Raw genomic sequence first — 24,293 nt, 5'->3', positions numbered from 1 at the left:
GACACTATGTCTCAATATTTTTATTAACAATCTATATTATGGAATTAATACGCTGTTCAAAAGTTTGGGAATGACACAAAATTGGGAGGTCTGGATGACAGAATAAGACAGCAGTCTAATCAGGACAGGATGAAAGATTGAGCTGAGCAGACCAAGATTAAAAAAGAAAAATGTAAAAGACAGATAGTCCTTGAGATAGGTAGGTAGGTAGGTAGGTAGGTAGATGACAGACAGAGAGAAAGACAGACAGATTACCTGTTCAGCACTTGAATTTACAATGGTTGCAGCATCCTGTGGTCACATTATTACCATTTGTAACCTTCACAGCTGGCTTCCAACAAACATAGTCAATGGGGAAAGTGGCAGGAAGTTGAAAGTCACAATCGCACTGCCCTTAATGACTGCAGCCAGAAGTGATGATGTCAATTAGCTCAATGAAGTGGCATTACGCTTAACAACCACGTAACTTTAGATAATACTGGTCCCTACTGCAATTGATAAATGAAAATTACCTGTACTACATTTAAGGAGAAAAATATAGGACACCCAGACGACATGGAATGTCATGCTTTGAAATCCTATGTTTAAAAAAGATTGTTTTTAAAAGGTACAGCTACCTAAATTTTATTTACATATGAGGAAACACTTCCTTGTGGCAAGATCTGTAAAACAGTAGAATAGTCTACCCATACATTTGTGAGTTCACCATCTATGAAGGTTTGTAAGAACAGGCTCGTTTAACTGGTTTTCATGAACACTTGAGGAAATTTGGCTATATCGGGACTGCAAAACTCATGGCCCATGGGCCAGATGCGTCATACCCTGGCCACGCCCATGCCCATTTTAGTGAAGGGAGAAAAAGTCCCGATACATCATGGGACACCTCCATGACACTGCAAGTTTGATACTTCTGAGCTAGATGTTCTTTGTGATCCTTTCCAGATTGATGATTCTATGAATCTGGCAACCAAGTGCGCAATTGAAAAGGCATTTCGACCCAGAGATATGCAACTAGTACAAAAGAAAGACTGTTGTGTTTTGTGGGGGTTTTTTTTGACTTTTTTTTTATAACTTTTAATGGTTGATTAACACATTGCACAAAGCTATAATATGGTTTATTTGGTTTTGGTTTGGTGCGATGAGTATATCCAGATGTTTTATAAGCCATGATTTATTGTTTATTGATATGTGTGAAACCACTCACTGTGGCTTAATTAACCAACTATTAAAAAAAAAAACGAAGACATAATGCAATGAGTAACTTAGAGCTAAACAGGCTCCAAAAACATGGTAAGGAAAGCTAAATCTTGTTCATTCACTCTCATTCTTATTATCTGTTTTGTAAAAACTTTTAAAAAATCATATATACAGTATATATACCTAAGTGCTTCATAAGTACACACATATCACTATGTGAAAAAAAAATTAAAATAAATTGTGCAAGTAGCAGAATTTGGAAAAGAACTAGAGTTTTTCTTTTCTCTGCTCAATCCACTGAAAATACATACAAATATATCTATTGGGAAGAGAGGTTGAACTTGACAAAAACGTACTATCTTCTGCCAAATGCATGTTCCTGTTGAATGTGGGGGTGCTACATGAAGCCATAAGCTACTTAAGTCACATGCCGATTTCAAAATATAGTGCCAAAATAGTTAGGTAAAACAGCCTTCATTACAATGAACCAATTAAGTCCAAATATTTACAACACAAATGCTTTAGTTTCATAATTGGAGAGTCTTTTAAGATCATATTTAAATTGGAAATGAGAGCATGCATTTCCATATCAAGTCATGGAGCCAAATCAGTATGGTGTGGTAATTAAGGTGGAAATCCAGTTTCGAGTCTACCCTCAGCCATCAAAGCTCTTACAGGCCGGTCATATTATCAGCCCAACTGGCTTCTTGGCATGGGGTAAATGGATTTTACAAACTTTAAGTTCTTGAACAATAGGGCAGGATATAAATGTAAACGAATATTAAACAATTTGAATACAATGATTTTTAAATCACTCTGAAGCAAATAAGTATAGTAAAATGGTTATGGCATTGGATTAGGACTGGGAAGACTGTGTTTTCCAAGGTTTTCATATTTGTTCAACCAAGTGCTACTCTGTGTTGTGTTTCTTGGCTACTTTTTTTTCTTTACTGCTGATAGTTGATTCTAAAAGACAGCTATCTACCAATTCAGTATCTTCATTGTCAATTACTTGACTTTAAGCCAACCCAAAATCACCTCCAGGCCTCTGTGATCTCACACACGAACTGGATTTCAGAACTCAGACAATTTATTTCTGTTTCAGCTGTGGTGTATTTGAAACATCAATATTTTTTTTTCAATGATATACTGCATCTCTTAACAGTTTGTGAATAGCCTGCTTATCTATTTATCTAGAAACTTTTGCCTCATTTGATCTCCTGCCTCCTTTCAAGGAAAAAGATATCTTAAAACTTTGCATCCCAGTAATTGCTGGGATTTTTCTGTTGTTATGTAGAACCATGCAAATGCATGCAATGTGAAATATGAATGTGGGTGAAGGAATCAGTATCTGTATGAAAAGGGGCAACTGGTTATGTTTGATTATAGCAATTAGAAGTATGTAATACTTGCATTTACACAATGATGTTATCAGCCATGTCATCATTTCAGCTTCATCAGTTTGTTTTAGACTTTATTGGAAGAAGTGATGTAAAGGGTGTCAAACAACACACTTAGCCAAACATTCGATCTGGTAACCATTGAGAGAAATGTTATTCCAGAACTGTTGGTAACTCAATCTGGTGAGTAATCAAATTAGGCTGTATAACTCTTTGTTTTCAGCATTATAAGCTCAGTGGAAGACAAACCAAATATAGCTCATCTTTAAAGTCCTTTTAATGGAAACAATAGTATAAAAGTGCTCCCAGTTACATTTGGCTGAGTTCAGATATTATGCTAAATAAAGTTTCATTTTAAACAAGCCATGTTTAATTGAATAAACCATAAATGCTTGAGTTTACACAATACGTTGAGCAATTAACTACAATTTACACACCATATGATCAGGATTCACACAGAAACCACACTAGCAGCCAACAGCAAATATGCTACATCATGATTTAGAAAAGAATATGAAGGATCAAGCAATGGTGAAGGACAATCCCAATATATGTAACTATTGTGGACATTGAATAAATGTTGACATTTCCGTCATTGAGTAGATAATAATATATTCTGTCAAATATTCAGGCCCAGATATACATGACTATAGATTGCATCAGAGGTGGTATTCAGGAGGTTCTGACCAGTTCTGGAGAACCAGTAGCGGAAATTTTGAGTAGTTCGGAGAATCGGCAAATACCACCTCTGACTGGAGATTTTATAGTATCCTTCCCCTGCCACACCCACCCAGCCATGCCCACAGAACCGGTAATAAAAAAATTTGAATCCCAACACTGGTTTGCATGTTGTTTAATATTCATATCAAGGTAAAAGCAGAAAAACAGAAAGTTGCAAAGGTATACATAGAATATGTTACATTATTTGAGTATTTAAATCTTACAATATTTTTTAGTTTGTAAGAAATATAATTAAACATCTAGGGCTACTTAATTTTAAAACTCTGGAGAGGCAGAATTTCAGTTTTCTTTCTACATATTCTGTTTTGCAGAACCGTGGCTTGTTCAAGATTATCTAGGAAAATGGAAAACCTTGTCAGAATTCATAATTTACATAGATTGATTTCTTAGGTATTATACTACATCGTTTTGCTTTAGTGAGAAATAAATTTTGGATACTCCAATAGCACCAATAGCTTTGTTTTGGAGTCAGGGTGCGGGTAGAGATACCAAAAGCTTAACTGCTACTAAATATTTTGAAACTTTTCTCTGGAATTATAGAGAAAATTCACACACACATACACACACACACACACACACACACACACACACACACACACACACACACAGAGGTTTGTTGCGAAAAACTCACAGGATGATACACTTAAACTAATATCTGTTTACAATTTCAAGTTGCTGCATGGTGGGAAACTTGATTTTTGTAACATGTCCTCGAGATACAATCAAATGCTAAAACGTATCCTGCGGTAGGTCGAACTTTCCAATTACTAGAAGCAAGTACACAAGAGATATAATTACTTATGACACTGGGACAGGCATGCATGTTTCAACACACACAGTGCTCTGAACAACGTTTTTTGGCAGAATATGACAGAAGACTTTAAATGGAACTTTCCAAGACGGTGTATACTGTGTTATAAAAATATACAAAGTTTTGAAGGTTTTTTTTAATCCCACCAAATGATTTTAAAGGTATGAGCATATTATGTTTAAATATCTCTTTAAAGGTTCAAGAAAGAAAAATATTTCCCTACAGCAGTAAATACAAGATACATGACAGATTACAGAGGGAAAAATAACTTTGAGCAGTTTCTTTTCCTTAGGTGAAAGGATATAATTTTCTCTTTTAAGATTGAATTATTTATTGTGAATAACTTTCAATCAAAGTTAATTTTTTTATGACTTTGGGAATAGGTCCTATGCACATTACTGTATATCACTTTTGCTGTAAAATACTTGAATTACTGTACATTACCAGCTGAAAGTACAGAAGCTGAGGCCAGGGTTTTTGGTTTTTTTTAAAGGAGCATTCAGCATGATTGTTTTTATGTAAAGGCATATAAATTTAAGGAAAGAAGCATACTTTTTCAATGGATCCTGTGATATTATGTATTGGGGAAGACCTTGGGAGACACAGAAAAAGATGCTGCCTAAAGAACCATCAGATAAAAGACAGCATAGCCTATAGCTGGAATTTCAGCTCCCTGATTTCAGGACTGTAAAAGTGACAGATGGAGAATTGTACTATCAAGCTTACAAGATTCTGTTAATGTAGCTTTACAATAAAGTAGAATAGCTTATCTGGTCATGTTTCATGTCTGGTCTACCTGGTCTGGTCATGTTTCATGTCTGGTCTACCTGGTAAGGCTGACTTATTTTGATAATACTGGATATAAAATATGATGACTACTACATCGAGAATGAAAGCATGTAAAGGTACCATATCTATCAATGTTATTTACTTATTTACTTACTTATTTAATTCAATGCAACTTTACCTGCCACTATCAAATGAATTTTGACAGTTATTATAATATTGGCTGGATATACAGTACATCAATATTCAAGGATAGTCTGGGTTCATGCATCTTACATTATTGTGATAATTTCTATAATTGTGATTTATTGGACAACTAAAAATCAGCTAGAGTCATACAGTACACTAACCTATAAAATTATGGTTTACAAAACACATTGGCTAATTTCATACAATGTGTTAATGTAAAATCAAACATGTCACATAATAGCTCAGGGGAGTGTATCAGAGATGCTTCACTTCCTTGAACACCAACAAAATTTATTGGAAAAGTGATAGTCAAAAATTTCTTTTCTATTGAAGTTGAGGTTACTGGAGACATATTTTGTAACAACTGCTTTATGTACAAATATATAAGAATATATGGATATAACTGCATAATCCTCCCACATCAAATGCCCCAAACCAGTAAATAGGAAAAAAAACTAGCCTGAAGTGTTTTAGGAGAATTCCTGAAATATTGTTGTTTTTTCTCAGACAACACTGTGCCATGGCCGTTTGTACTTAGAAAACCCTACGGAATGTTTAACCAGCAAATTCCCAAACAATTAAATTCCATAAAAAGACAATGAATGAACATCTTCATTCATCACTAAGCAATCTACTTGGAATCACCAAATCAAGATTCCTAATAACAGAATACTGTATGATCAGAACGTTTTAGACAACAATATTTGAAAGGACATTATTCTTCGGGAGCAAATCTACACTGTTAAAATAGTGCCAAAAACTCTCCACTGTAACGCCAATCAATTCAACAGTGAGAAATTCTCAGCTGTCTTAAAACATTAAAAGCATGCAGACTATTGTCCCATCGTTATGTGGCCATTATCCTAGATCAGGCCTGATAGATCATTCCACGAAATAAAATAGCAAAACATTGTTATTAGAGGATAGCTACTTTTGCTATTACTCCTATTTATTTAGAGCTCACATTTACAATAAAAGCTTTGATTGCCAAGATGTCTAAAGTTCAGAATGAAACGATATATTAAATATTCAACAGTGCCAAGAACACTTAATGTTGTGTGAGAATGCAAAGAACGAGGTCTCCACAGCATTGTTAGTATGAGAGGAAAGTGGAGGCAAGATATCCATCAGAAAGAAAAGAAATAAAGTTCAGTATGTACTTCACTATTTTATTCACTGCCTTCGAGCTCAAGTTACCAAAAAGTTTTCCTTATGGTAGGAAATGTGTCCACATAATGGTTCCATAGTTATCTCAATAAAGATTATTTCAGTACATTTTATTATTTAGACTCAGGACCAAACTTTTAGCTAAAGCTTCTCTGGCATAAACATTCCCTCTCAAATGGGAGAAAAAAATAATCCCAAAGGAGCAGTTCCCAAGCCCTCTTCCTAAATCTCTTCTTGTAATTTTATAATTATTATAGAACCAAGGAAAACATAGTTGTTTATTGCAGCAGTCTGTATGTGCCACTTTTCTAATAAAAAAATTATTTGATATGCTGCAAAAGGCAGACCAGAAGATTATACTAAAATATACAGTTAATATTGACCAAGGACTCTTATACTTTAATTATGGCAGGGCAAGAGACATGTTAGTGCTGCTACAGCCATGAATCTGCCTAGTATAGGAAAAGAAAGCAGATCACTGGGTGCGGGGGGAGGAATAGCATAAAAACGGCAGCTACCTCCTGAGTATCTTCAGAAAACTCATCATAGTTCATCAATGAGGGACAACGTTGACCCACCCACAGTAGGTTCCATTAAATACATACTAATGACAACAGTGACTTCACATTGCAAAACACATAACAAAGTTTTATCTCCTTTTCATTTTCCCTCCAGCTGTAGAGCATCAAGGATCTTCTTTTTTTCAGACTCCATGTACTGTTTTGGAAGGCTATTCAGTGAGAAAAGAAAATATACACAGCCACACTAAAAGGTGGGTTTCCATCCATCCATTGATTCTTGCCCTGCCTTCCAGTGCTTTGGAGAATAGATTGACCCTCTTTTTTTGGTGGCAGCCCCTTAGATATTGGAACAGTGCTATCATGTCACCCCCAGTGCTTCTTTTCATTGAAAACTCCTCAAGAAAGAGGAGTTTTGACAACAACAACAACAACAAAAACCCTAAGTCAACAGACAGCCAACAAAAGCATGCTAATAAAGAAAATCTCCAGTGTTTGAGGCATGCATTTCTCAATGTTACATTTTTATTAATTATGGATTGCTACATAAATAAAAATTAACTGTATTCATACACTGCACTGAACCATAAACCACCACAACCACCACTGCAAGTAAGTTCAGACACTAAGCAAAACCATATTCTGAAGTTAGAATTGAGGAGTTCAATGAGGGGAATGAGAGATTGTGATGCTGCTTGATAAATAAAAGTCAGAAAGAAGGTCCCCTTGGACAGGGGTCCCCAACCCTCCCAATCTGTGGACCAGCACCTGTCCGCAACATGCCAGAAACTGAGCCGCGCAAACAAGCAAAGCCCCAGGTGCAGGATGCAGGCAACACACAAAACCACGCCCCCTCTGGTCTGTGGAAAAACCTCTCTCCACAGAACCCGTGCCTGGTGCCCAAAAGGTTGGGGGCTGCTGCTCTAGGAATCAGATCCACACTGTAGACACCATAAAGCTGTTTCTTAACCACTCCATTAGAGGAAGAGATTGAATCAGATGCATCCTAGGTCATTCATTTCTTTGCTCCTAACAAAAATTGGTCTTGTTAGGCAGAAACATGTTTCACATGCAAGGCATCTCAAACATAAAATCAAGTTTGTAACTTTACATTGAGTTTTTGTCCCACAGTAAGCCGCTTTATTAATAAATTAAAAATATACAGTGCCATAATCCAATAAATCATGCTTTACAAAATCACAGTGATTGGGTTCTGTAGCAGATTAAGCCAAAAACCAAAGTAGCCTAGTATCATTAGTATCAATTTAAACAGTAGAAGAGTTTCATCTAACCAGAGGTAAATCTGAGCTAGTTAAAAGGAGTACTGTGATGACCATCCACATATTAATCTTTTGGGTCTCTCATTTACATGAGACATTTATATTAGACATTATCCGCTGGTCCTGCAACCATGAAATTCCATGACCATCTTTCTTAAAGGGCTAGAATCATAAAAGCAAAGTGTTTCTAGCCCTTTCATGGTGCTTCCAAGTTGTGAGCCTGAAAGACAAAAATTTGGTCAACTGTGGCAATGACTGGAATAAAAAGTCTGGCCTGGGCTTACTTTCAAATAAGATTCAGGGACACTTTGTTATCTGGTAGACAATGTGCTTCACCATAACAATAATGTCTTTGCAGCAAAGACAGCAAAGTATATTTTGTAGTAGTCATTGTCCTTGCCTTGATGTAAGCCAAAGCCAAAGTACTATGGTATCTCCACTTATATGAACAGATGTTTGTGTCTTGAGTCACAAAGCAAGATTACTGTTAAGCTTCTAGGTAGAGAATGTCCTCAGGTACTTTGAAATGTTTCTGGAGCTAAGTTTGGTTGTGTGAATCCAAACAGTGATTTGCAAGCTCTGGTTTATGACTAACCTATACAAGTAGGCTTTGATTTATGACCACAATTGAGCCCAACATTTATATTACTAAGTGAGACAGTTGTTAACAGACTTTTGCTCCATTTTACAACCTTTCTTGCCAGAGTTGTTGAGTAATCACTGCATTTGTTAATAACACAGGTGTAAAATGAATCTGGCTTCACCATTGACATTGCTTGGCAGAAGGTCCCAAAAGGTGATTACATGATGCCAGGACACTGCAATTGTTATACATATGAACCAGATGCCAAGCACCTGAATCTGATAAGGTGGCTATGAGCATACTGCAATGTGTGAAAAACAATCATAATTCACTTTTTTCAGTGCAATTCACAGGATCACTAAATGAACTATTGTAAGTTGGAGACTACCTGTAATGGTTTTCAAGCAACTCCAGCTAAATGTTATGCAAATTCAAAAAAACAAAAACAAAAACCAAACAGGTATTACAATACAACTGTCTCATTTTACCAGAGGAGCACAATACCTTTCAACAGCACTTGAAAACCTAAAGTCACTCTTCACAGCCCAATTATGACCTTTCATTTCCTCTGTAGAGCTCTTCTTGAAAAGGTCCAATATATATTCCTAATTTTCTATATTCCAGGTTTTGTTTCTTCTGTTCAATCATTTTCAGTTTACAGGGCCTGTCCCCCGAGATATTTTCAGCAAGGTTTTTCAGAGGTGATTTGCAATTGCCTCTTTCCTAGGGCTGAGATAAAGTGGCTGGCCCAAGGTCACCAAGCTTGCTTTATGCTTAGGGTGGAACTAGAACTCAAAGTCTCCAGGTTTTGAGACGGATCCCTTAACCATTACACTAAACTGGCTGTCATATTCCATGTAGTCCCTTAGATTTTCAGTGCATTAAGAGAGGCAGGGTTAAAGCTGAAATGGGTACACAAACTTCAATCATAGTATATGTGTTGAAATTGTGCTTTTCCCCCCATAAGCTGAATTTTTCTCCTTTTTAAGGATAGGTGTGAATCAGTATCAATCAAAACAATTTTACAAAAATCCAACATCTCAGGTTTTCTAGGAAGTGATTTAAGTGATGTCGTGCATAAGCGCACCAATCGTGCCTACCATCCCTGTCCTATTGCTTTTTTATTTTTCTTATAAGTATCTCTCTCATGTATTCAAAACTATATTTATTCTTATACCTGTATCTTGTAAGCGATTGACAAATCAAATAAATACTAAATATGACTTCCGTGCATTAAAACAATGTAGTAAAGATCTAAGAAGTCAAACAGCATCAGCCGCTTTATCCAAGGTATTTTTCTGAGCAGTCCTTTCTCAAAGGATTGAAGTACTTACATCATATAACACCTTCCAAATTCTAAAGAACATTCATTTTTGAAGGCTTCTGTGTTCTGCCCATGAGAGTTTTGCAGGAGCAATATGAAAAAGTTTCCAATGAGTTATTATTGCACCTAACAGACAAATGGCTACTAAAACTGTAGGCTCATGTCCTGTTATACTGTATCCCTCCTAAGGATCTTAGGATCAAACTTATAACTCTTTACCTGGTAAAAAAATATCTGGGAATGAGCGGTCCTTGGTCCTCTCTGTACTTGGTTGCAGATGTTTCATTACCCAAACTAGTGTTATCAGTGCTAGCAATGAATAACTGTAATGAAACATCTGAAATGAAGTAGAATAGTAATGAAACATCTACAAGAAAACAACCAAGCTCAGAGTACCAAGGGCCTCTTTTTTCAACCCTATAAATATTCTCCTTTATTGGTACATCTGGGAATTTCTGATCAGTATCGGGTCATTATGATTTCGTTTCCTTGAATGTAGCCAAACTTTATGAAACAGCTCGTAAAGGCTGCCCACCAATAAATCTACCACCTATTGTAAAATTCTTGTGTTTTATCTTTTTAAAATAAATACTTTTGCTTTATACTGAACTCTGTAATAAACTATCTACTATCTCCTTTGAGCTGCTATGAGAATGTAATGAGATGTGGCTTCTAGGTCAGTTCACTACACCATATAGAAAGGTGAGTGCAAAATAATGCAAGAAAACCATTTCTGTTCCTTCTAACATCTATCTCCTAATAATGAGATGGTAATACCTCATACAGGCAGGAGTAAATTCTTTTCTATGAACCAGGCAGAGAATAGTTGCCAATAGCAAAACAGCCTCCCAAACAGGTCTGCTTTATGTGGGTTGATAACAATATTTCAGTTCAAACTAGGCTATCTCCATGCCAAGTGAAGTCAACTAGTAAGCTACTATTTATTTTATTTTATTATTTATACTTCAAATTTCTTAATCACTCATCTCCCTTTGAGTACTAACCCATAATACCCTAAAGCAGGGCTGTCAAACTCGCCATCCGCGGACCAGATGTGTCACGCGCTGGCCACGCCCATGCCCGGTTTAGTGAAGGGGGGAAAGTCCCAATACATCATGTGATGCCACTATGATGCCACGAGTTTGACACCCTTGCTCTAAAGGGATAAAGCTATTTGTCATCTATGAGGCCATACAATTGCCTTGCAGAATCAAGGAGTCTGTGGTGTTACAAAAGTAGTAATTTATACAACTATTTCAGATGGCAAAACTACCTACAGACATGATGACAATTAGAAAAGGGCCTGGGTACACACTGGGATACTTGGCAGCAGAACGCTCAAATAATCAGTCTGGTGGAAATCCGTGCAAAGGTTTCAGAAAATGTTCGTAGCAGCAGGAAATTATTGCCGTTATGATTTATAGAATTCAAAATGACATTTCCAGATTTTGGATCCTACTTTTCTCACACACACACAAACACACACACTTATGTTATTTCAAACATATTGTTTTATTTATACAATCAGCTCCCAATTATTACATGTTGACTGGTGAAATTAATGAACAAGTATATATGAACATGTGTATATTCTGTCATTCATAATCAGAGTATAATTGGAAGTCTGCAGTCATGCAAATGCTTATATAGTAGTAGATGGCACCATTTGCACAACTTTCAGTTCACAAACTAAGTCAGAGGATTGATTAAAACTTGAATACACAAGACTACTGGCTACACTACTCTGAAACACTGAAAAAACATCCTGAAACAAGGCAATGGCAAAATACATCTATTTTTTACTAAGAAAAACTACATGGATGTATCCAAGCCACTGTGACCTGCACAACTAAGGGAGATGACACTGACCAGGGGGAAAAAATAACAATATTTGTGAGTGGAAATTAATAGATGGACTGTCACAATATCAACTGAACTGTTTTCCTCATTCCAAAATAAGATGACCTGGACTAATATATTGTGTATCTTCAAGAAGTATAATATCTTCAGATGCCACCACATATAAAAGGTGGCCCAAATGATGAAAACAGGGATCTAAGTTTACCGTGAAAATTCAGGAGGGAGGGAAGGAGGGAGGGAGAGAGGGAGAGGGAGGGAGGGAGAAAGAGAGGGAGAGAAAGAGAGAGAGAGAGAGAGAGAGAGAGAGAGAGAGAGAGATATGCCCTAAGTTTTCCTCAGGCAGGCATAAAAAAAATAACCAACAGCTCTTCTCAGCCACTCTGATTTTTATATCCCAAAAATTTAAACTGAAACATATCAACTTTTTTCTAATGTTCCAAAAATATCATCACCATGCTGAAGACTGCAGCGTGAGACTTCTTTCAGCAGCCCTGGGACAGGTTGGTAATTATCCCAACACTCCAGAAATGATATTAAACCCTAAATTATATGATAACCTGAAGTTTCAGGAGCTGGCAACATCCTTTATTTCATATTTTTTTCTAGATCATTAGATCTGTTTTCAATAAGGAAACTTTCGAATAATATGTAAACAGTCATCTCTAAAAATACAATCATCCCTTTAGCCTTTGAACAAAGAGGGATAATCATCATGACAAAACAGCACTATGAATAATCACTACAACAATAATTTGGTTGCATTCTTGAGTCGTCAAAATGTCTTTATCTAAACATTTGTAATGCTGACAAGTTTTAAAAGTCTGTGAGTGAGATACAAATGTAGTTTGATTGTATAAATAAATAACAAAATGTGTTTAATGAAACTGGCACAATGCATTATAATTCAGTGCGGTTAAGTCAGTAACAGTTTAACTAAAAAAGTAATTAGTTAAACAGCAATACATGTAGACTTGTATTCATTATGAATATGAAATTGTCAACTTCCAAGACAATAACTATTTTTCTTGGTTGAGCATTGCTGTTAATTAAGTCTTCCAAATTTGCTTTACTGTCACTTATTCCATGATTTTTTAAATTCATTATTAATATAATAATGAACAGTGTTGGGATTCTCTTTGCTATAGATTCTCTGTCTTTTTAAAAAAAATCGTTCTGCAGTTTGCTTGAATAGGCATCCTTAACTTTGAATTTGGAAATGGGCAGGGGGAGAGAATGTCACATCATCTATGGATAATAGAGTCTTCATGGTGTTATGTGTGCTTTCATTCAAGTTTGGATTATTATTTTTTGTCATGCATAAAGGCCTGTTCTTATTTTTATGCATAACTTACTAAACGAGGTACTTAAGTAGACATTAATAGAGCAGACCTTTCTTTGTTTGGAATTACCCAACAAATCTGGCTACTTCAATTCTGTTTTGTTGTTAAATTGCCTTTGTTTACCTTCTTAAATACAGAATGTTGTCTGGAACACAGTATCTTCTTTCACTACAACCTTTTTTTCTCTGTGTAAACTCACAACTATTTAAGCACCTGAAATAATAAGGCATAAGAACACAACATTGTTTCACTGAGCAATATGAATTTCTGAATATAAAATCTTATTTACATCATAAACTTACCAACTGCATTATTTTTTTGTTAAATCTCAACATGAATTACCAGCAATCTATATGGAATTATTTCATTGTGTGCTTAGATAGATTATATTTAGAATTCAATACTGTCTTAAGAAGAACCATTTCAATCTTTTGGCAATATGATAGATAACAGAAATTCAAGTTTGTTTCTATTATAGATACTTTGAATTTCCTCTAGAATAACTTTAAAAATCTTTCATTAATAAGGTGCTTAAAGCAGATAACATATTCTAATACTATTTGTAATAGAATTCTATATAGTAAAATTCAAATCAGGAGAAAGCATAGGAGCAAGCAGACCAACAAGTTATGAGTCTTTTAGCCATATCAACCAAGATGTCAGGGACAGACATGTCTAGATAAGAGGCATATACAATTATGTATATACAGATTTTCTGCATCCCACATAATTTATGCATAATTTATACATAATTTATACATATCATAATAATCACAAATGATTTAAACAACCTTAGGTACATTCATGGACGATATTCAATGTTATTAATAAATAAGGGAATAAATAAATAAGGTTCAGAGGGAACACGTTTTTTAATATCTCACTGAATTAAGACTATTGTCTTCAAGAGCACATGTTTAACCACAGATATATACAATATTTTGTATTAGATAAACCCATGAACTGATCTAGCAGGGCAGCTATTCTGTTTCCTTGGCATGTGAATAATCTTATCTCTAATCATTTCAGTTCAAAGGCATAAATACAAGTAGTATCAACTTACAACAGCTCATTTAGTGACTTTTAAAACAGCACTGAAAAAAGTGACTTATGTCAGTTTTTCACATGACCATTCCCATGGTCACATCATCAAAAATCAGATGCTTGGCAACGGGCATGTATTTATGACCGTTGCAGAGTGCCAGGGTCATGTGATCTGTTTTTGCAACCTCCTGACAAGCAAAGTCAATGGGGAAGCTGTATTCACTTAACAACCGAGTTACTATCTTTACAACTGCAGTGATTCACTTAACAACTGTGGCAAGAAAGGTCATAAAATGGAACAAAACTAACTTAAAATATGTTTCACTTAACAACATAAATTTGGGGCTCAATTGTGGTCATAAGTCAAGGACTGCCTGTACTATATTCTATAAAAGAAGAATACATTGTGAGAATACCTCTTAGTGCCAGCTATTTTTGGTGTGGGTGGTTTAGAACTAACTTCTGAAATTTAATTTTTTTTCACAAATAGTTCATATAACCCATCCTTTTCAAAGAACAATTTCGTTGTTTAGAGCAAATTGATGATTCTATCTATGTTTCTAATGTGAAATATATATTCTGAAGGATTGTAAGAAATATATTCCAATCTTGCCGTGTTTCTTTCATTATTGTTATTTTAAATCAATGTTTTCATCAGATGCAGGTAACATTTTTGTTTTGTGCTTGTAATAGAAACTTAAAATGAAAGTAACATGATTGACAACTAGCTCACAGGCAAACTTTGGCAACACTTAATTCACTTTTTCTCTTTTGGCTTCTTAAGTAGAATTCCTTCTCAGTTGTTTGTCTACACAGTGACTCCCACAAAGCTCATTACTTCCAGGCTGGGCCTATCCCTCATGTTGTGCATTTATCCCTGGGACACATTATCAACATGTGGCACATGTCCTTGACACACACAGAGGAGTTGCACCCCAGGACAGCAGCATCCGTGACAATAATGTTGACTCTGACTCCATTATGGTTGCTGGGATGTAACCGAGAAATCTAATAACTGTGACAGTAGGCCTTTAGGCTCTGCAGTGCCTTTTCAGACAGTGAAGCTGCACAGAGACTAATGAAAGGTTAAATGAATAGGAATAGCTGACAGATACAATGAAGAAGGGCCTTGGTAATCTACAGACACTGAGCAGAGATCTTTGGCTCAAGCAGAGAAAGGACAGCACATCAGCAAGTCACAATATTTAAAACAGCTTGCTATACACAGAGCCTTTTGTGTCTGGATGCATGTCTGGCTCTGGAAAAAAAAAGATATTGAAAAGGAATTCCAGCATGAGGCACTTTGGCAAATGTAAGGTCACAAAAAGGGGAAAAATGTTTTCTGTGTGTGCTGTTACATCTTTGTACTGAACGTTAAAAAGCAGCTAGTAAAGACAGAGGAAGCACAACTTGCAGGACAATCAGCCTGCATGACAATTACAACACCACTGCTTGCAAATATTCCAGCTGATACTAAAGTGACTCTTAACACTACGTACAGTACATATTTGTTTTAGAATCAAGGAGATGTCGTAATCCATACAAGATTTTCTTATTCCTAGAACTATGAATATCACTGATATTAATGCACAACATTGCAGTACTTGAAATGCAAATGGGATATATAAAAAATTTAACTAATTTTTTTTCTCAAATCATTCGGGCATTTTAAGCTTTATTTTTGTGACTTTTTTTTAATGATTTTCACAAAAATATCAAAACACTATGGTTGTCTGAAATAAAGCTTAGAAAGATAAATAAAATTCTTTAATTGGTAGAAAAATATGTGATTGAAGGAAATGTATTGCTGAATAACAATCAAGAATAAAATGATAGCAGAATGTGAAAAGGAAGGATCTAGGGAAACTCAGAATATCAAAACAAATCTATTGCTCTTCAATTTATGACCACAACCAAGCCCAGAATTTATATTGGTAAGTGAGAAGTTTGTTAAGTGAGTTTTGTCCCATTTTACAACTTTTCTTGCCACAGTTGTTAAGTGAAACACTACAGTTGTTAAATTAATAACATGGTTGTTAAGTGAATCTGGCTTTCTCTATTGACTTTGCTTATCAGAAGGCCGCAGACACTGAGACATAAATATGAACTAGTTTTCAAGCATCCGAATGTAAATGACCACCACCATGCTGCTGCAAAGGTCATAAGTGTGAAAAATTGTACCATTGTAATTTGGAATAGTCACTAAATGAACTGTTGTAAGTCAAGGACTATATGCATTGATCATGATTCCTTTATAAAAATTGAATATGTTATATTCAGAAGTAACTGTTCATACTCATATTAGTATAACTTCTTAGTACGTTCCTTGCAATTTTACTATATGTTTCTATATATACTTTAGAAACCTAATGTCTTCATTAGTTTGTTCCCAAGTAAATATATTTTCAGGATTGTAAAAGTCTTTGATGCCAAATACATATATCAGATGCAGAATGTTATATATAATATTTTAATTGAACTTATTTCCATGTAAGATGAGCCATCAGCACAATATGGTTCTTAAAAACTAAATGTAATCTTAATCTACAATCTTAACAGAAGCATAATATCCAAACTACAAATAATTTAACAGTTTCTTTCTAATCTGGGTACATATAGAGTACTACTAACCAGGGTCTGAAAATTGATTTCTGCAAAGGGAAAAAGTTATGAAGATGCAATAAAAATATATAAATGGTTGCCAGGTTGAAATTGGAGCTGATGTATTTTTTATTTTTCCTCCCACCATGAATACTGGATTAGAAATTTCAGGAGCATATTTTGACCAGACATTAAAACAAACTTTCTAGCAATAAGAACATATTTGCAAATACTTCCAGATCAATATTGGAGCTCTGTGCTCACTTTATTGCAGAATCCCCAAGGAGTAAATTTGTCTGTTCACATCAATGGAAAAACTTTTTGCATGGATGAAATTATGTACAGAGTGAATAAAAAGTGCTCACGTATGTAATAACTTGTGTGTGCCATGAAACTCTACATGAATACACAACTACTCCTTCAAAGCTGGGTAAATTCCAGGATATCTTAGGTGTAACAGCCACATAGACCATCATTCAGAACTACTGATTCAGCTGCTCAGCTACTGATTCAGCTGAATCGGAACTACTGATTCAGATTTTAGGAAAAAGTGTTTTCCTAAAGAATATTCTATAGTGAGGTTTTATTGATCGTTTAAAAAAAAATATTATACTAGATACATGCAAGCAATTTGATTCACCTAAAATAAGCAATTGATATGTATTTAAAAATACGTACTTTTGGGATAAGGTACTTTTTCCTTGCACAAAGTTATGCTCAACTGCTGCAATTTGTATTATGGAAAGAAGTAGCAAGGCAAGAAAACCTCTTGCTATTTGGAGAAGACTAGCCTGGATCTTTTACCTGCTTATATAAACCAATGATATTTAAATAAAACAAGAAAGAAAATATAGTTTTATGTTACTCTATTTTTAAAAAAACTACCACTCCATTATCATATAGCTGGAAAAATTAAGCTGACTAGGCCGACATCTCACGGGATATACTGTAATATGTCCAATTCAAATATTTTTACCTGGTCACTTAGCACAATGGGTGAGTCCTGTCACATTATACCAACTTTCCAGGCACAGCTGAAACTTCTGGTAAATCCTTAAATCAGTCGCTAGTAAGAATGCCATTAAGATCTGTTAGACTTGAGCATGAGAAATGGTGGCCTTTTAAGCAGTATCTCCAGTCTATTGGTTGGCCTTCAAACATATGTTATTATTTTAAGCTTTCATTAATCATCCATGCTCTGTACTAATTATTGTAATATTAATGTTGCTGTGTTTTTAATCTTTTAATTTAAACTATGATTTTATTGCTTTTCAACACACCATATATTTGTATTGTTTCCATACAAAACTACTTTGGAAAGGTTCTGCTCTGAAAGCAGCAAATAATAATAATTATTTTTTTAACTAACAAAACAAAATCCTTGAATTAGCAAATACAAGCTAATACCGACAATGATAGCTGGGCTACTTTTCACTTAAGTAGCAAAATTGTACCTGGAGGATAGCACTTTAGACTGCGGATGACCAAGAACAGGATTGTTGCTCTGCTCCTGAAAAAAAAATCTCTGCATTTAGAAAACTACCTTGTCAGATAAAAAACCATCGGACATGATTGTTATTATTAAAAGAAACAGCAGTCCATTATGAGTGGTTCTTCTTCTGTTCTGAAGTGGTATAATCCAGGCAGAGTTTTATTATTTGAACTAAGAAATTGTTCACATTAATCTGATGTTCATTCAAGAGGGAAGATAGGAAAGAGGCAGCTTCCAATTACATGTATTTTATACATGAGTATTGGAACTAATTTTCTGGACATGATTGCTTACAAAAAAAAATAATCTTGCAAGATTAATATGAATTTCTTAACTGGAACCATCTCAAAAGAATATAGAACTTTTAAGTCACAATCATGGTATAAAAGCTACCTGAATGTAAATGTTATCAATATGTCAGTGAAGTCTGTTTGACAAAAAAATACAAACAAGAATCAATGTCTTATTAATTAGAAGAACCATGAATATGTGCTTGGAAAATTTATATGTGACTTGCACAGTAAAGACACTAAGATTGTAGCTTCCAATCTTATTTTAGTCAAAGGGACTTAACTCATCCCATTCTATCACTTCCAGCAGGATGACGAAAACACTTTTACATGAGACCAAGGTGCAGGAACAAGGAAGCAGACAGTAGATAATTTCTTGGGCGTTTTAGACTGGCCCTGAATTTTCTATTCAGAATTCCCATTCCCACTAACAGTAATATTTCCATGACTGGGATACCTGATTTGGGCCATTCAATGGAATGAATGTGATATTTCCAAATCTAACTCTTCACGATCCTTAACTTGACCCATTTAGGGCCATTCCATCTGCGCCTGCTAGGCATCGCGACAATCATTTTTCCCACTAAATAGGTTCAGTAATATTTTCCCAGAAAATATCTTCCAACTTTCATATGGAAGGGATACTGGGTATAGAACTCTCTGGGTTACGAATAACAAAAATGTCAACAGAATGTTCAATGAACTAAGTAATAATTTTGCCAATGGGTGTAGTAGATTAGGAGTGTCAAACTCATGCCCCGTGAGCCAGATGCATCACACCCTGACCATGCCCACCCCCAGTTTAGCAAAGGGGAAAAAAATTGTGATACATCACATGACAACGTGTCATCGCGAGTTTGACACCTCTGGTGTAGATTGTTTGTACAGTCTATAGCCCACCTTAGCCTTCCTCAGTCCAGATGTGTTGGGCAGTGGCTCTCAGCATTCCCATTATATGTCCCAGACCTTCTCTACTTAACAAGAAGACCCAACAAGGTAGCTTAAGAAAAAAAATAATTACTTTGATTACCATAAACGGACTATAACTCATTACCACAATTTTTTTTAAAAATCACATCAAATCAGACAAGTTACATTATGAAGATGTTTACTCTGCAGGCTATAAATGAAAAGAATTGTCCCTGGAAGGTAAGAAAAAAAAATCTACTTTTAAAATTAAGAATTGTCTTATTGGAATTAAAACATTTTATAAATGCAATGGAAGCTTCAAATAATTATACCATCCCCAGAAAAATTAAAATGCTAGTTACTGAATAGCAGCATTGTAGCTCATAATTTTTTAAAAAATGTTTCTTCTAGTCCACTAGAAAAAATATCAGCACAATTTTTACATATGTAGTATTATTATTTTATGTAACAGAGAGAGAGAGATGGAGACAATGATGAGACACTATTTTTCCCTAGATGTAAGTATTCATTTTAACTCAGCAATTTTCCAGAGCCAAAGTTTGAAGAGATGTGGGTGATAAATGGAAACATCTGCTGTAACTTAAAAAATAAGTAAATATTATTTTGCTTTTTTTAAAAAAAAGTGCACTAAAACACTTTCAATTGATATCGATACTCAGAAACAATCCAGTTTGAGACATTGGATTGTATTCTTCTACATATTGAAAGGAAATAGTATACACTTCAAAAACTGATATTGGCAATACTTACAACTAGTAGCAAAAACAAGGCATGCATACCTGGAACAGGACTGTCATATAAACAATGTGTATATAAACACATTCAGAGTTGTCTGATTCAGAAGTCAGCAGAGAGAATTTTGCTTTCCCTTTTAACAGAAAGCTAGAAATGCCAATAGTATTTTTCTCACTTATGGCACAAAAATAGTATTCACCCAGAACATCTCCAATGAGTGTTTTTCTTGCTGAATTTCTTATGCATTCAAGTACTGGATACAATGGAATTACAATTATTTAGCAAGCTATAAATAATGTAACTGGCGTGCACAATTGATATTTTAGCATGTCTTACCAGAACTGTAAAAGACTCATTTATAGATCAGCAAATCATTTCTACAAGCAAGTTCAGCTGTGAAATACCAAAGGAAGCCTATGCTATTTACTGCTAAATTGGGTTTTCCCTTATTGTCTTTGAACAGCTCTAAGGGATGTTCTAGAGAGAAACAGAGTCTTTAGAATCTTTATATATAAAATGAAAGCAAACTTTTAAAGTCCAAGATTCTGAGAGTCTTAAAACATTAAACACTATGAACAATGCAAGTTATGTACCCTATGTACTCTGCCTTACTTCCGTTTTGGGAAGATGCTTAAGGACAGTGCGGTTCCTGGGTGAATAATGTCTTTTTACCACTGTTAATCTTCACTGTTAACTACTGGGCCATATGGATAAATATGGAAGAGGAAGTTAGGTTGGGAGGGAGGGAAGTAAGGTAGATCAACTTATTGGAAAAGCTCAAATAAGATACTGTGGAGGCAACAGCAAGTTACAGTAGGACAAAGCTTACTGTTCATAAACATTGATCCAACGACTTGAGTTATCAATCATGAGTTCATTGAACCACATACTCCTCACTGCTATACTAAGGCTCTTAGACCCAAGTGAATCCTATTCCACTGCTGAAAACTTCATCAGGGGGGCTATGGCTAAAATATGCCCTCCTCCCACACATCTTTCTTATCTTTTTTTTTTTTTGCTTGGCCAAAGACAGGCAGATTTCTGGAGGAGAGAAGAGCAAAGGGAGGAAAAAAAGACAGTTCAGCAATGATTGGACACCTGGCAAGATGCAGTGAGAAGGTCTGGGCCACTCTTGGAGCTGTACAGATAAAAGTAATCAAATGACACTCATGGAATGCAAACTGGCATTCTTGAAGTGCAGCAATTTCAGAATTCCTGAAACATCCCTGACAGGAAGCAAGATTAGAATAAAATATTACGTAAAAGTGGTGAATTTAAAAAAAATGAAGCTCAAAGGTTTACCGTTTAATCATTGGGTTGGCAAAAATAAACCCTGTTTTAGTTTGGCTTCATATGACGGGCTAATCAGTCTGTCAAATATACACCCAGAACACGCTCTATAATATTTGAAAGAGAAGAAACTACATACTACATTTCTTATAAATGGTAATGTTTCAACTAACTGTTTCTAAAATATTTGAAAGAGATCTTTATCGCATTTCAAGTGTGTGTAAAAGCCTATTAAAGCAGCTTATCTGATAGTGTATTAATACTAAATGCCCACTCACAGTGTGTATGCAGACCTGTTGAAATGAATTCCTTTTAACAGTTCGTAAAGTATTTTTTTAAATCATTTGAACTCGAAGCTTCATAAAACTGAAAAACCTTTGTATGTAGCTACCCTCATACATAGTTAGAACTGAACGCTCAAGAGAATTTTTAAAAGAAACTGTAACATCAAGCAGAAGCTCTTACTTATATTTCAAACTAAAGTTTCTAGCATGTTGAAGGAAAGAGCAAACCTATTATAACAGTTAACAGTTACAATTCTATTTAGACCTATCTAGTGTAAGTATTATTCAAGTACATATATATTAATTTGTAATAGACTTATAACTTATGAGTTTGCTAAAGATTGAGTAAACAAACATTAAACTTTCTTTCTCATTTTAAATGTTAATTCACTTTTTAATAACAATTCCAGACCATAATGAAATAATACGTACAGCAAAAGGCTTAAAAAGCACTGATCATACCGAAATAAATCCAAAACCATTCTTGTCTAAAGTTTTGTCTCCCACATAAGAGAAATATATGTAAGATTTAAGGCAGGGACTGTAGTGTGTTCATCTGACTTTAAAGCTTCAAGCTGTTTCCACTATTAGTGAGGTATGAATATTCATCTAAATTTAAAACATTTTAATCCTTGAGTCTGCTTAGATTATTACATGATGTCTGTTGTGCATCAATTCACAACAGCTTGACTCTTAAGAGTAAACGGGAAGCATCATAAACTGCAGCCTGCTTTCAAACGCACTTTATGTTCCGCCAGTTTTATAATAATCCTAGTCTGAGCATAAGACCCTTTCTTTACCCATGTATGTGCCCTCTTTTCCTGCTTTTGCAAATTTCCTACCTTCCAACAGGGGCTTTAATCAGGGGAACAAAACATCACTATATGGAAGTGGGGAGGAGATGATTTTCACGACATACATTCTTAGTTACACAGCGAGAATTAGAGCATGCCGTCCCAAAGTGAGACAGCCGCACAGAAAATCATTCAAAGACTTTAAACATATTAGGCAGTGGTCCAGGAAGAATCTATCCACTTTGATTCCTATACTAAAGATTATTTCTTTTTAAAAATTTGCTTCCCGATGAGCTGAGGTACTGGATTTTTTTTTTTTAAACTATAAGCGGAAAAACATTTCTTTCCATTCCTTTAAATGGGATCAGTTGTTCCGTAGAAGTTACACAACGCAGGCAAAAAGAGTTTCAGCACGGGCTGTCCGATTTATTGGAACTCCCATAAAAACTTCCCGAAACAAAACAAAACAAAACAAAACGAGGTAAAAATTAAACAGAAAACCAGCCATTTCACAACTGCTTATAAGCGTTCCGACGTTTCCCCGATTACTTATATACACCTTCCTCAACCGCGTGTGCGATTCACACGCGTTTCTTAATCCCAGCAGCGTTTATTTTTGAGCAATGCTGAGCATTGACAACACTTCAGGCAAGGCGGACAAGACTTGTATTTATTAATTAATTTATTTTTTAAAAAAAAAATCTCCATAGAACTCCAGTCAGGTTTTAATAACAATTGCTGCCCTCGGAAATGCAAACTGTGAAAGTGCAATGCTCCTCCACCCTCCCCAAAAAGTTGCGACCGGACGGCATCCTTTTTGCCTTCTGGTCTAGGTAAGCCTGAGGCGCTGTGGATCGCCGGCACGCCAAGCGCGCGCGCAGACACACACGCGGGCACGCGCGCGCGCGCAGACAGACACCCCCATCCCCTTCTCCTTCCCCCACCCTCAATGCCCGGTTCCGCTTTAGCCCGTCGGTTTGCTATCCAAGACCGCGCCTGTCATCTCTGACAGAAAAGGGATCGCTTCTTTCCTTCCCTCCTTTCCCTAACGCGATCCCTTATTACGCCTTAAGATAAAAGAAGAAAAGAAAAAGAAAAAAGAAAACAACCCAGCCCAGCCCGCTCACTTCTTCTCTGATCTTCTTTCACCTTTGATGCGATTAGCCAAAAAAAGAAAAAAAACTTAAAGGGGTCGAAAAGAAAGGAGCCGAGCTCCCATCGAATTCTTCCCTTCCCAACCAGAAATGCGGGAGGGAGGGAGGGAGGAGCGGGACGAGAAGCGCTAGGAGAAGTTTGAAAGTTATGTCACTGTCCTGTATTCTCCCCCTCTCGCCGGCCCGCATGCTCGAGTCCCCCGCCGCCCGCCTCTCTCTCTCTCTCTCTCTCCTGTCCCCCCCCCCCGCGTCCCTCCTCCCAGGTCTTTGCACCGCAGGAATTTTTGCCGACTGCTTGTTTGTTTCAACGGTTTTAGAAAGACGCTTCCAGGCAAGGCTGTTTGTATTACGGCACATTGTGCGGGGCGGGGGGAGAGAAAGAGAGAGAGGAAGAAAGAAAAGAAAGAAAGAAAGAAAGAAAGAAAGAAAGAAAGAAAGAAAGAAAGAAAGAAAGAAAGAAAGAAAGAAAGAAAGAAAGAAAGA

At 35.7% G+C, this 24,293-nt stretch overlaps 1 protein-coding gene and 1 long non-coding RNA gene across 2 annotated transcripts in view; both read right to left on the bottom strand.

Moving 5' to 3' along the window:
* The window catches only part of BNC2 (basonuclin zinc finger protein 2), a 431,708-nt gene that overhangs the window by 407,229 nt on the left and 186 nt on the right, over positions 1-24,293 (bottom strand). The window lies entirely within an intron of this gene.
* Positions 3,523-23,946, bottom strand: LOC148127273 (uncharacterized). The gene is made up of 5 exons (XR_015741482.1): positions 23,784-23,946; positions 18,296-18,351; positions 17,818-17,907; positions 13,320-13,409; positions 3,523-3,672 (listed from the first exon to the last, which is right to left on the bottom strand). It is a non-coding gene; the product is annotated as an uncharacterized LOC148127273 (long non-coding RNA).

The sequence above is a fragment of the Pseudonaja textilis genome, chromosome 2 (assembly GCF_049901715.1).
Source record: "Pseudonaja textilis isolate UNSWEBS1 chromosome 2, rPseTex1.2, whole genome shotgun sequence".
Classification (NCBI taxonomy): domain Eukaryota; kingdom Metazoa; phylum Chordata; class Lepidosauria; order Squamata; family Elapidae; genus Pseudonaja; species Pseudonaja textilis.
Note: the sequence above shows the minus strand (reverse complement) of the source record. Positions and strands in the feature narration are given on the sequence as shown.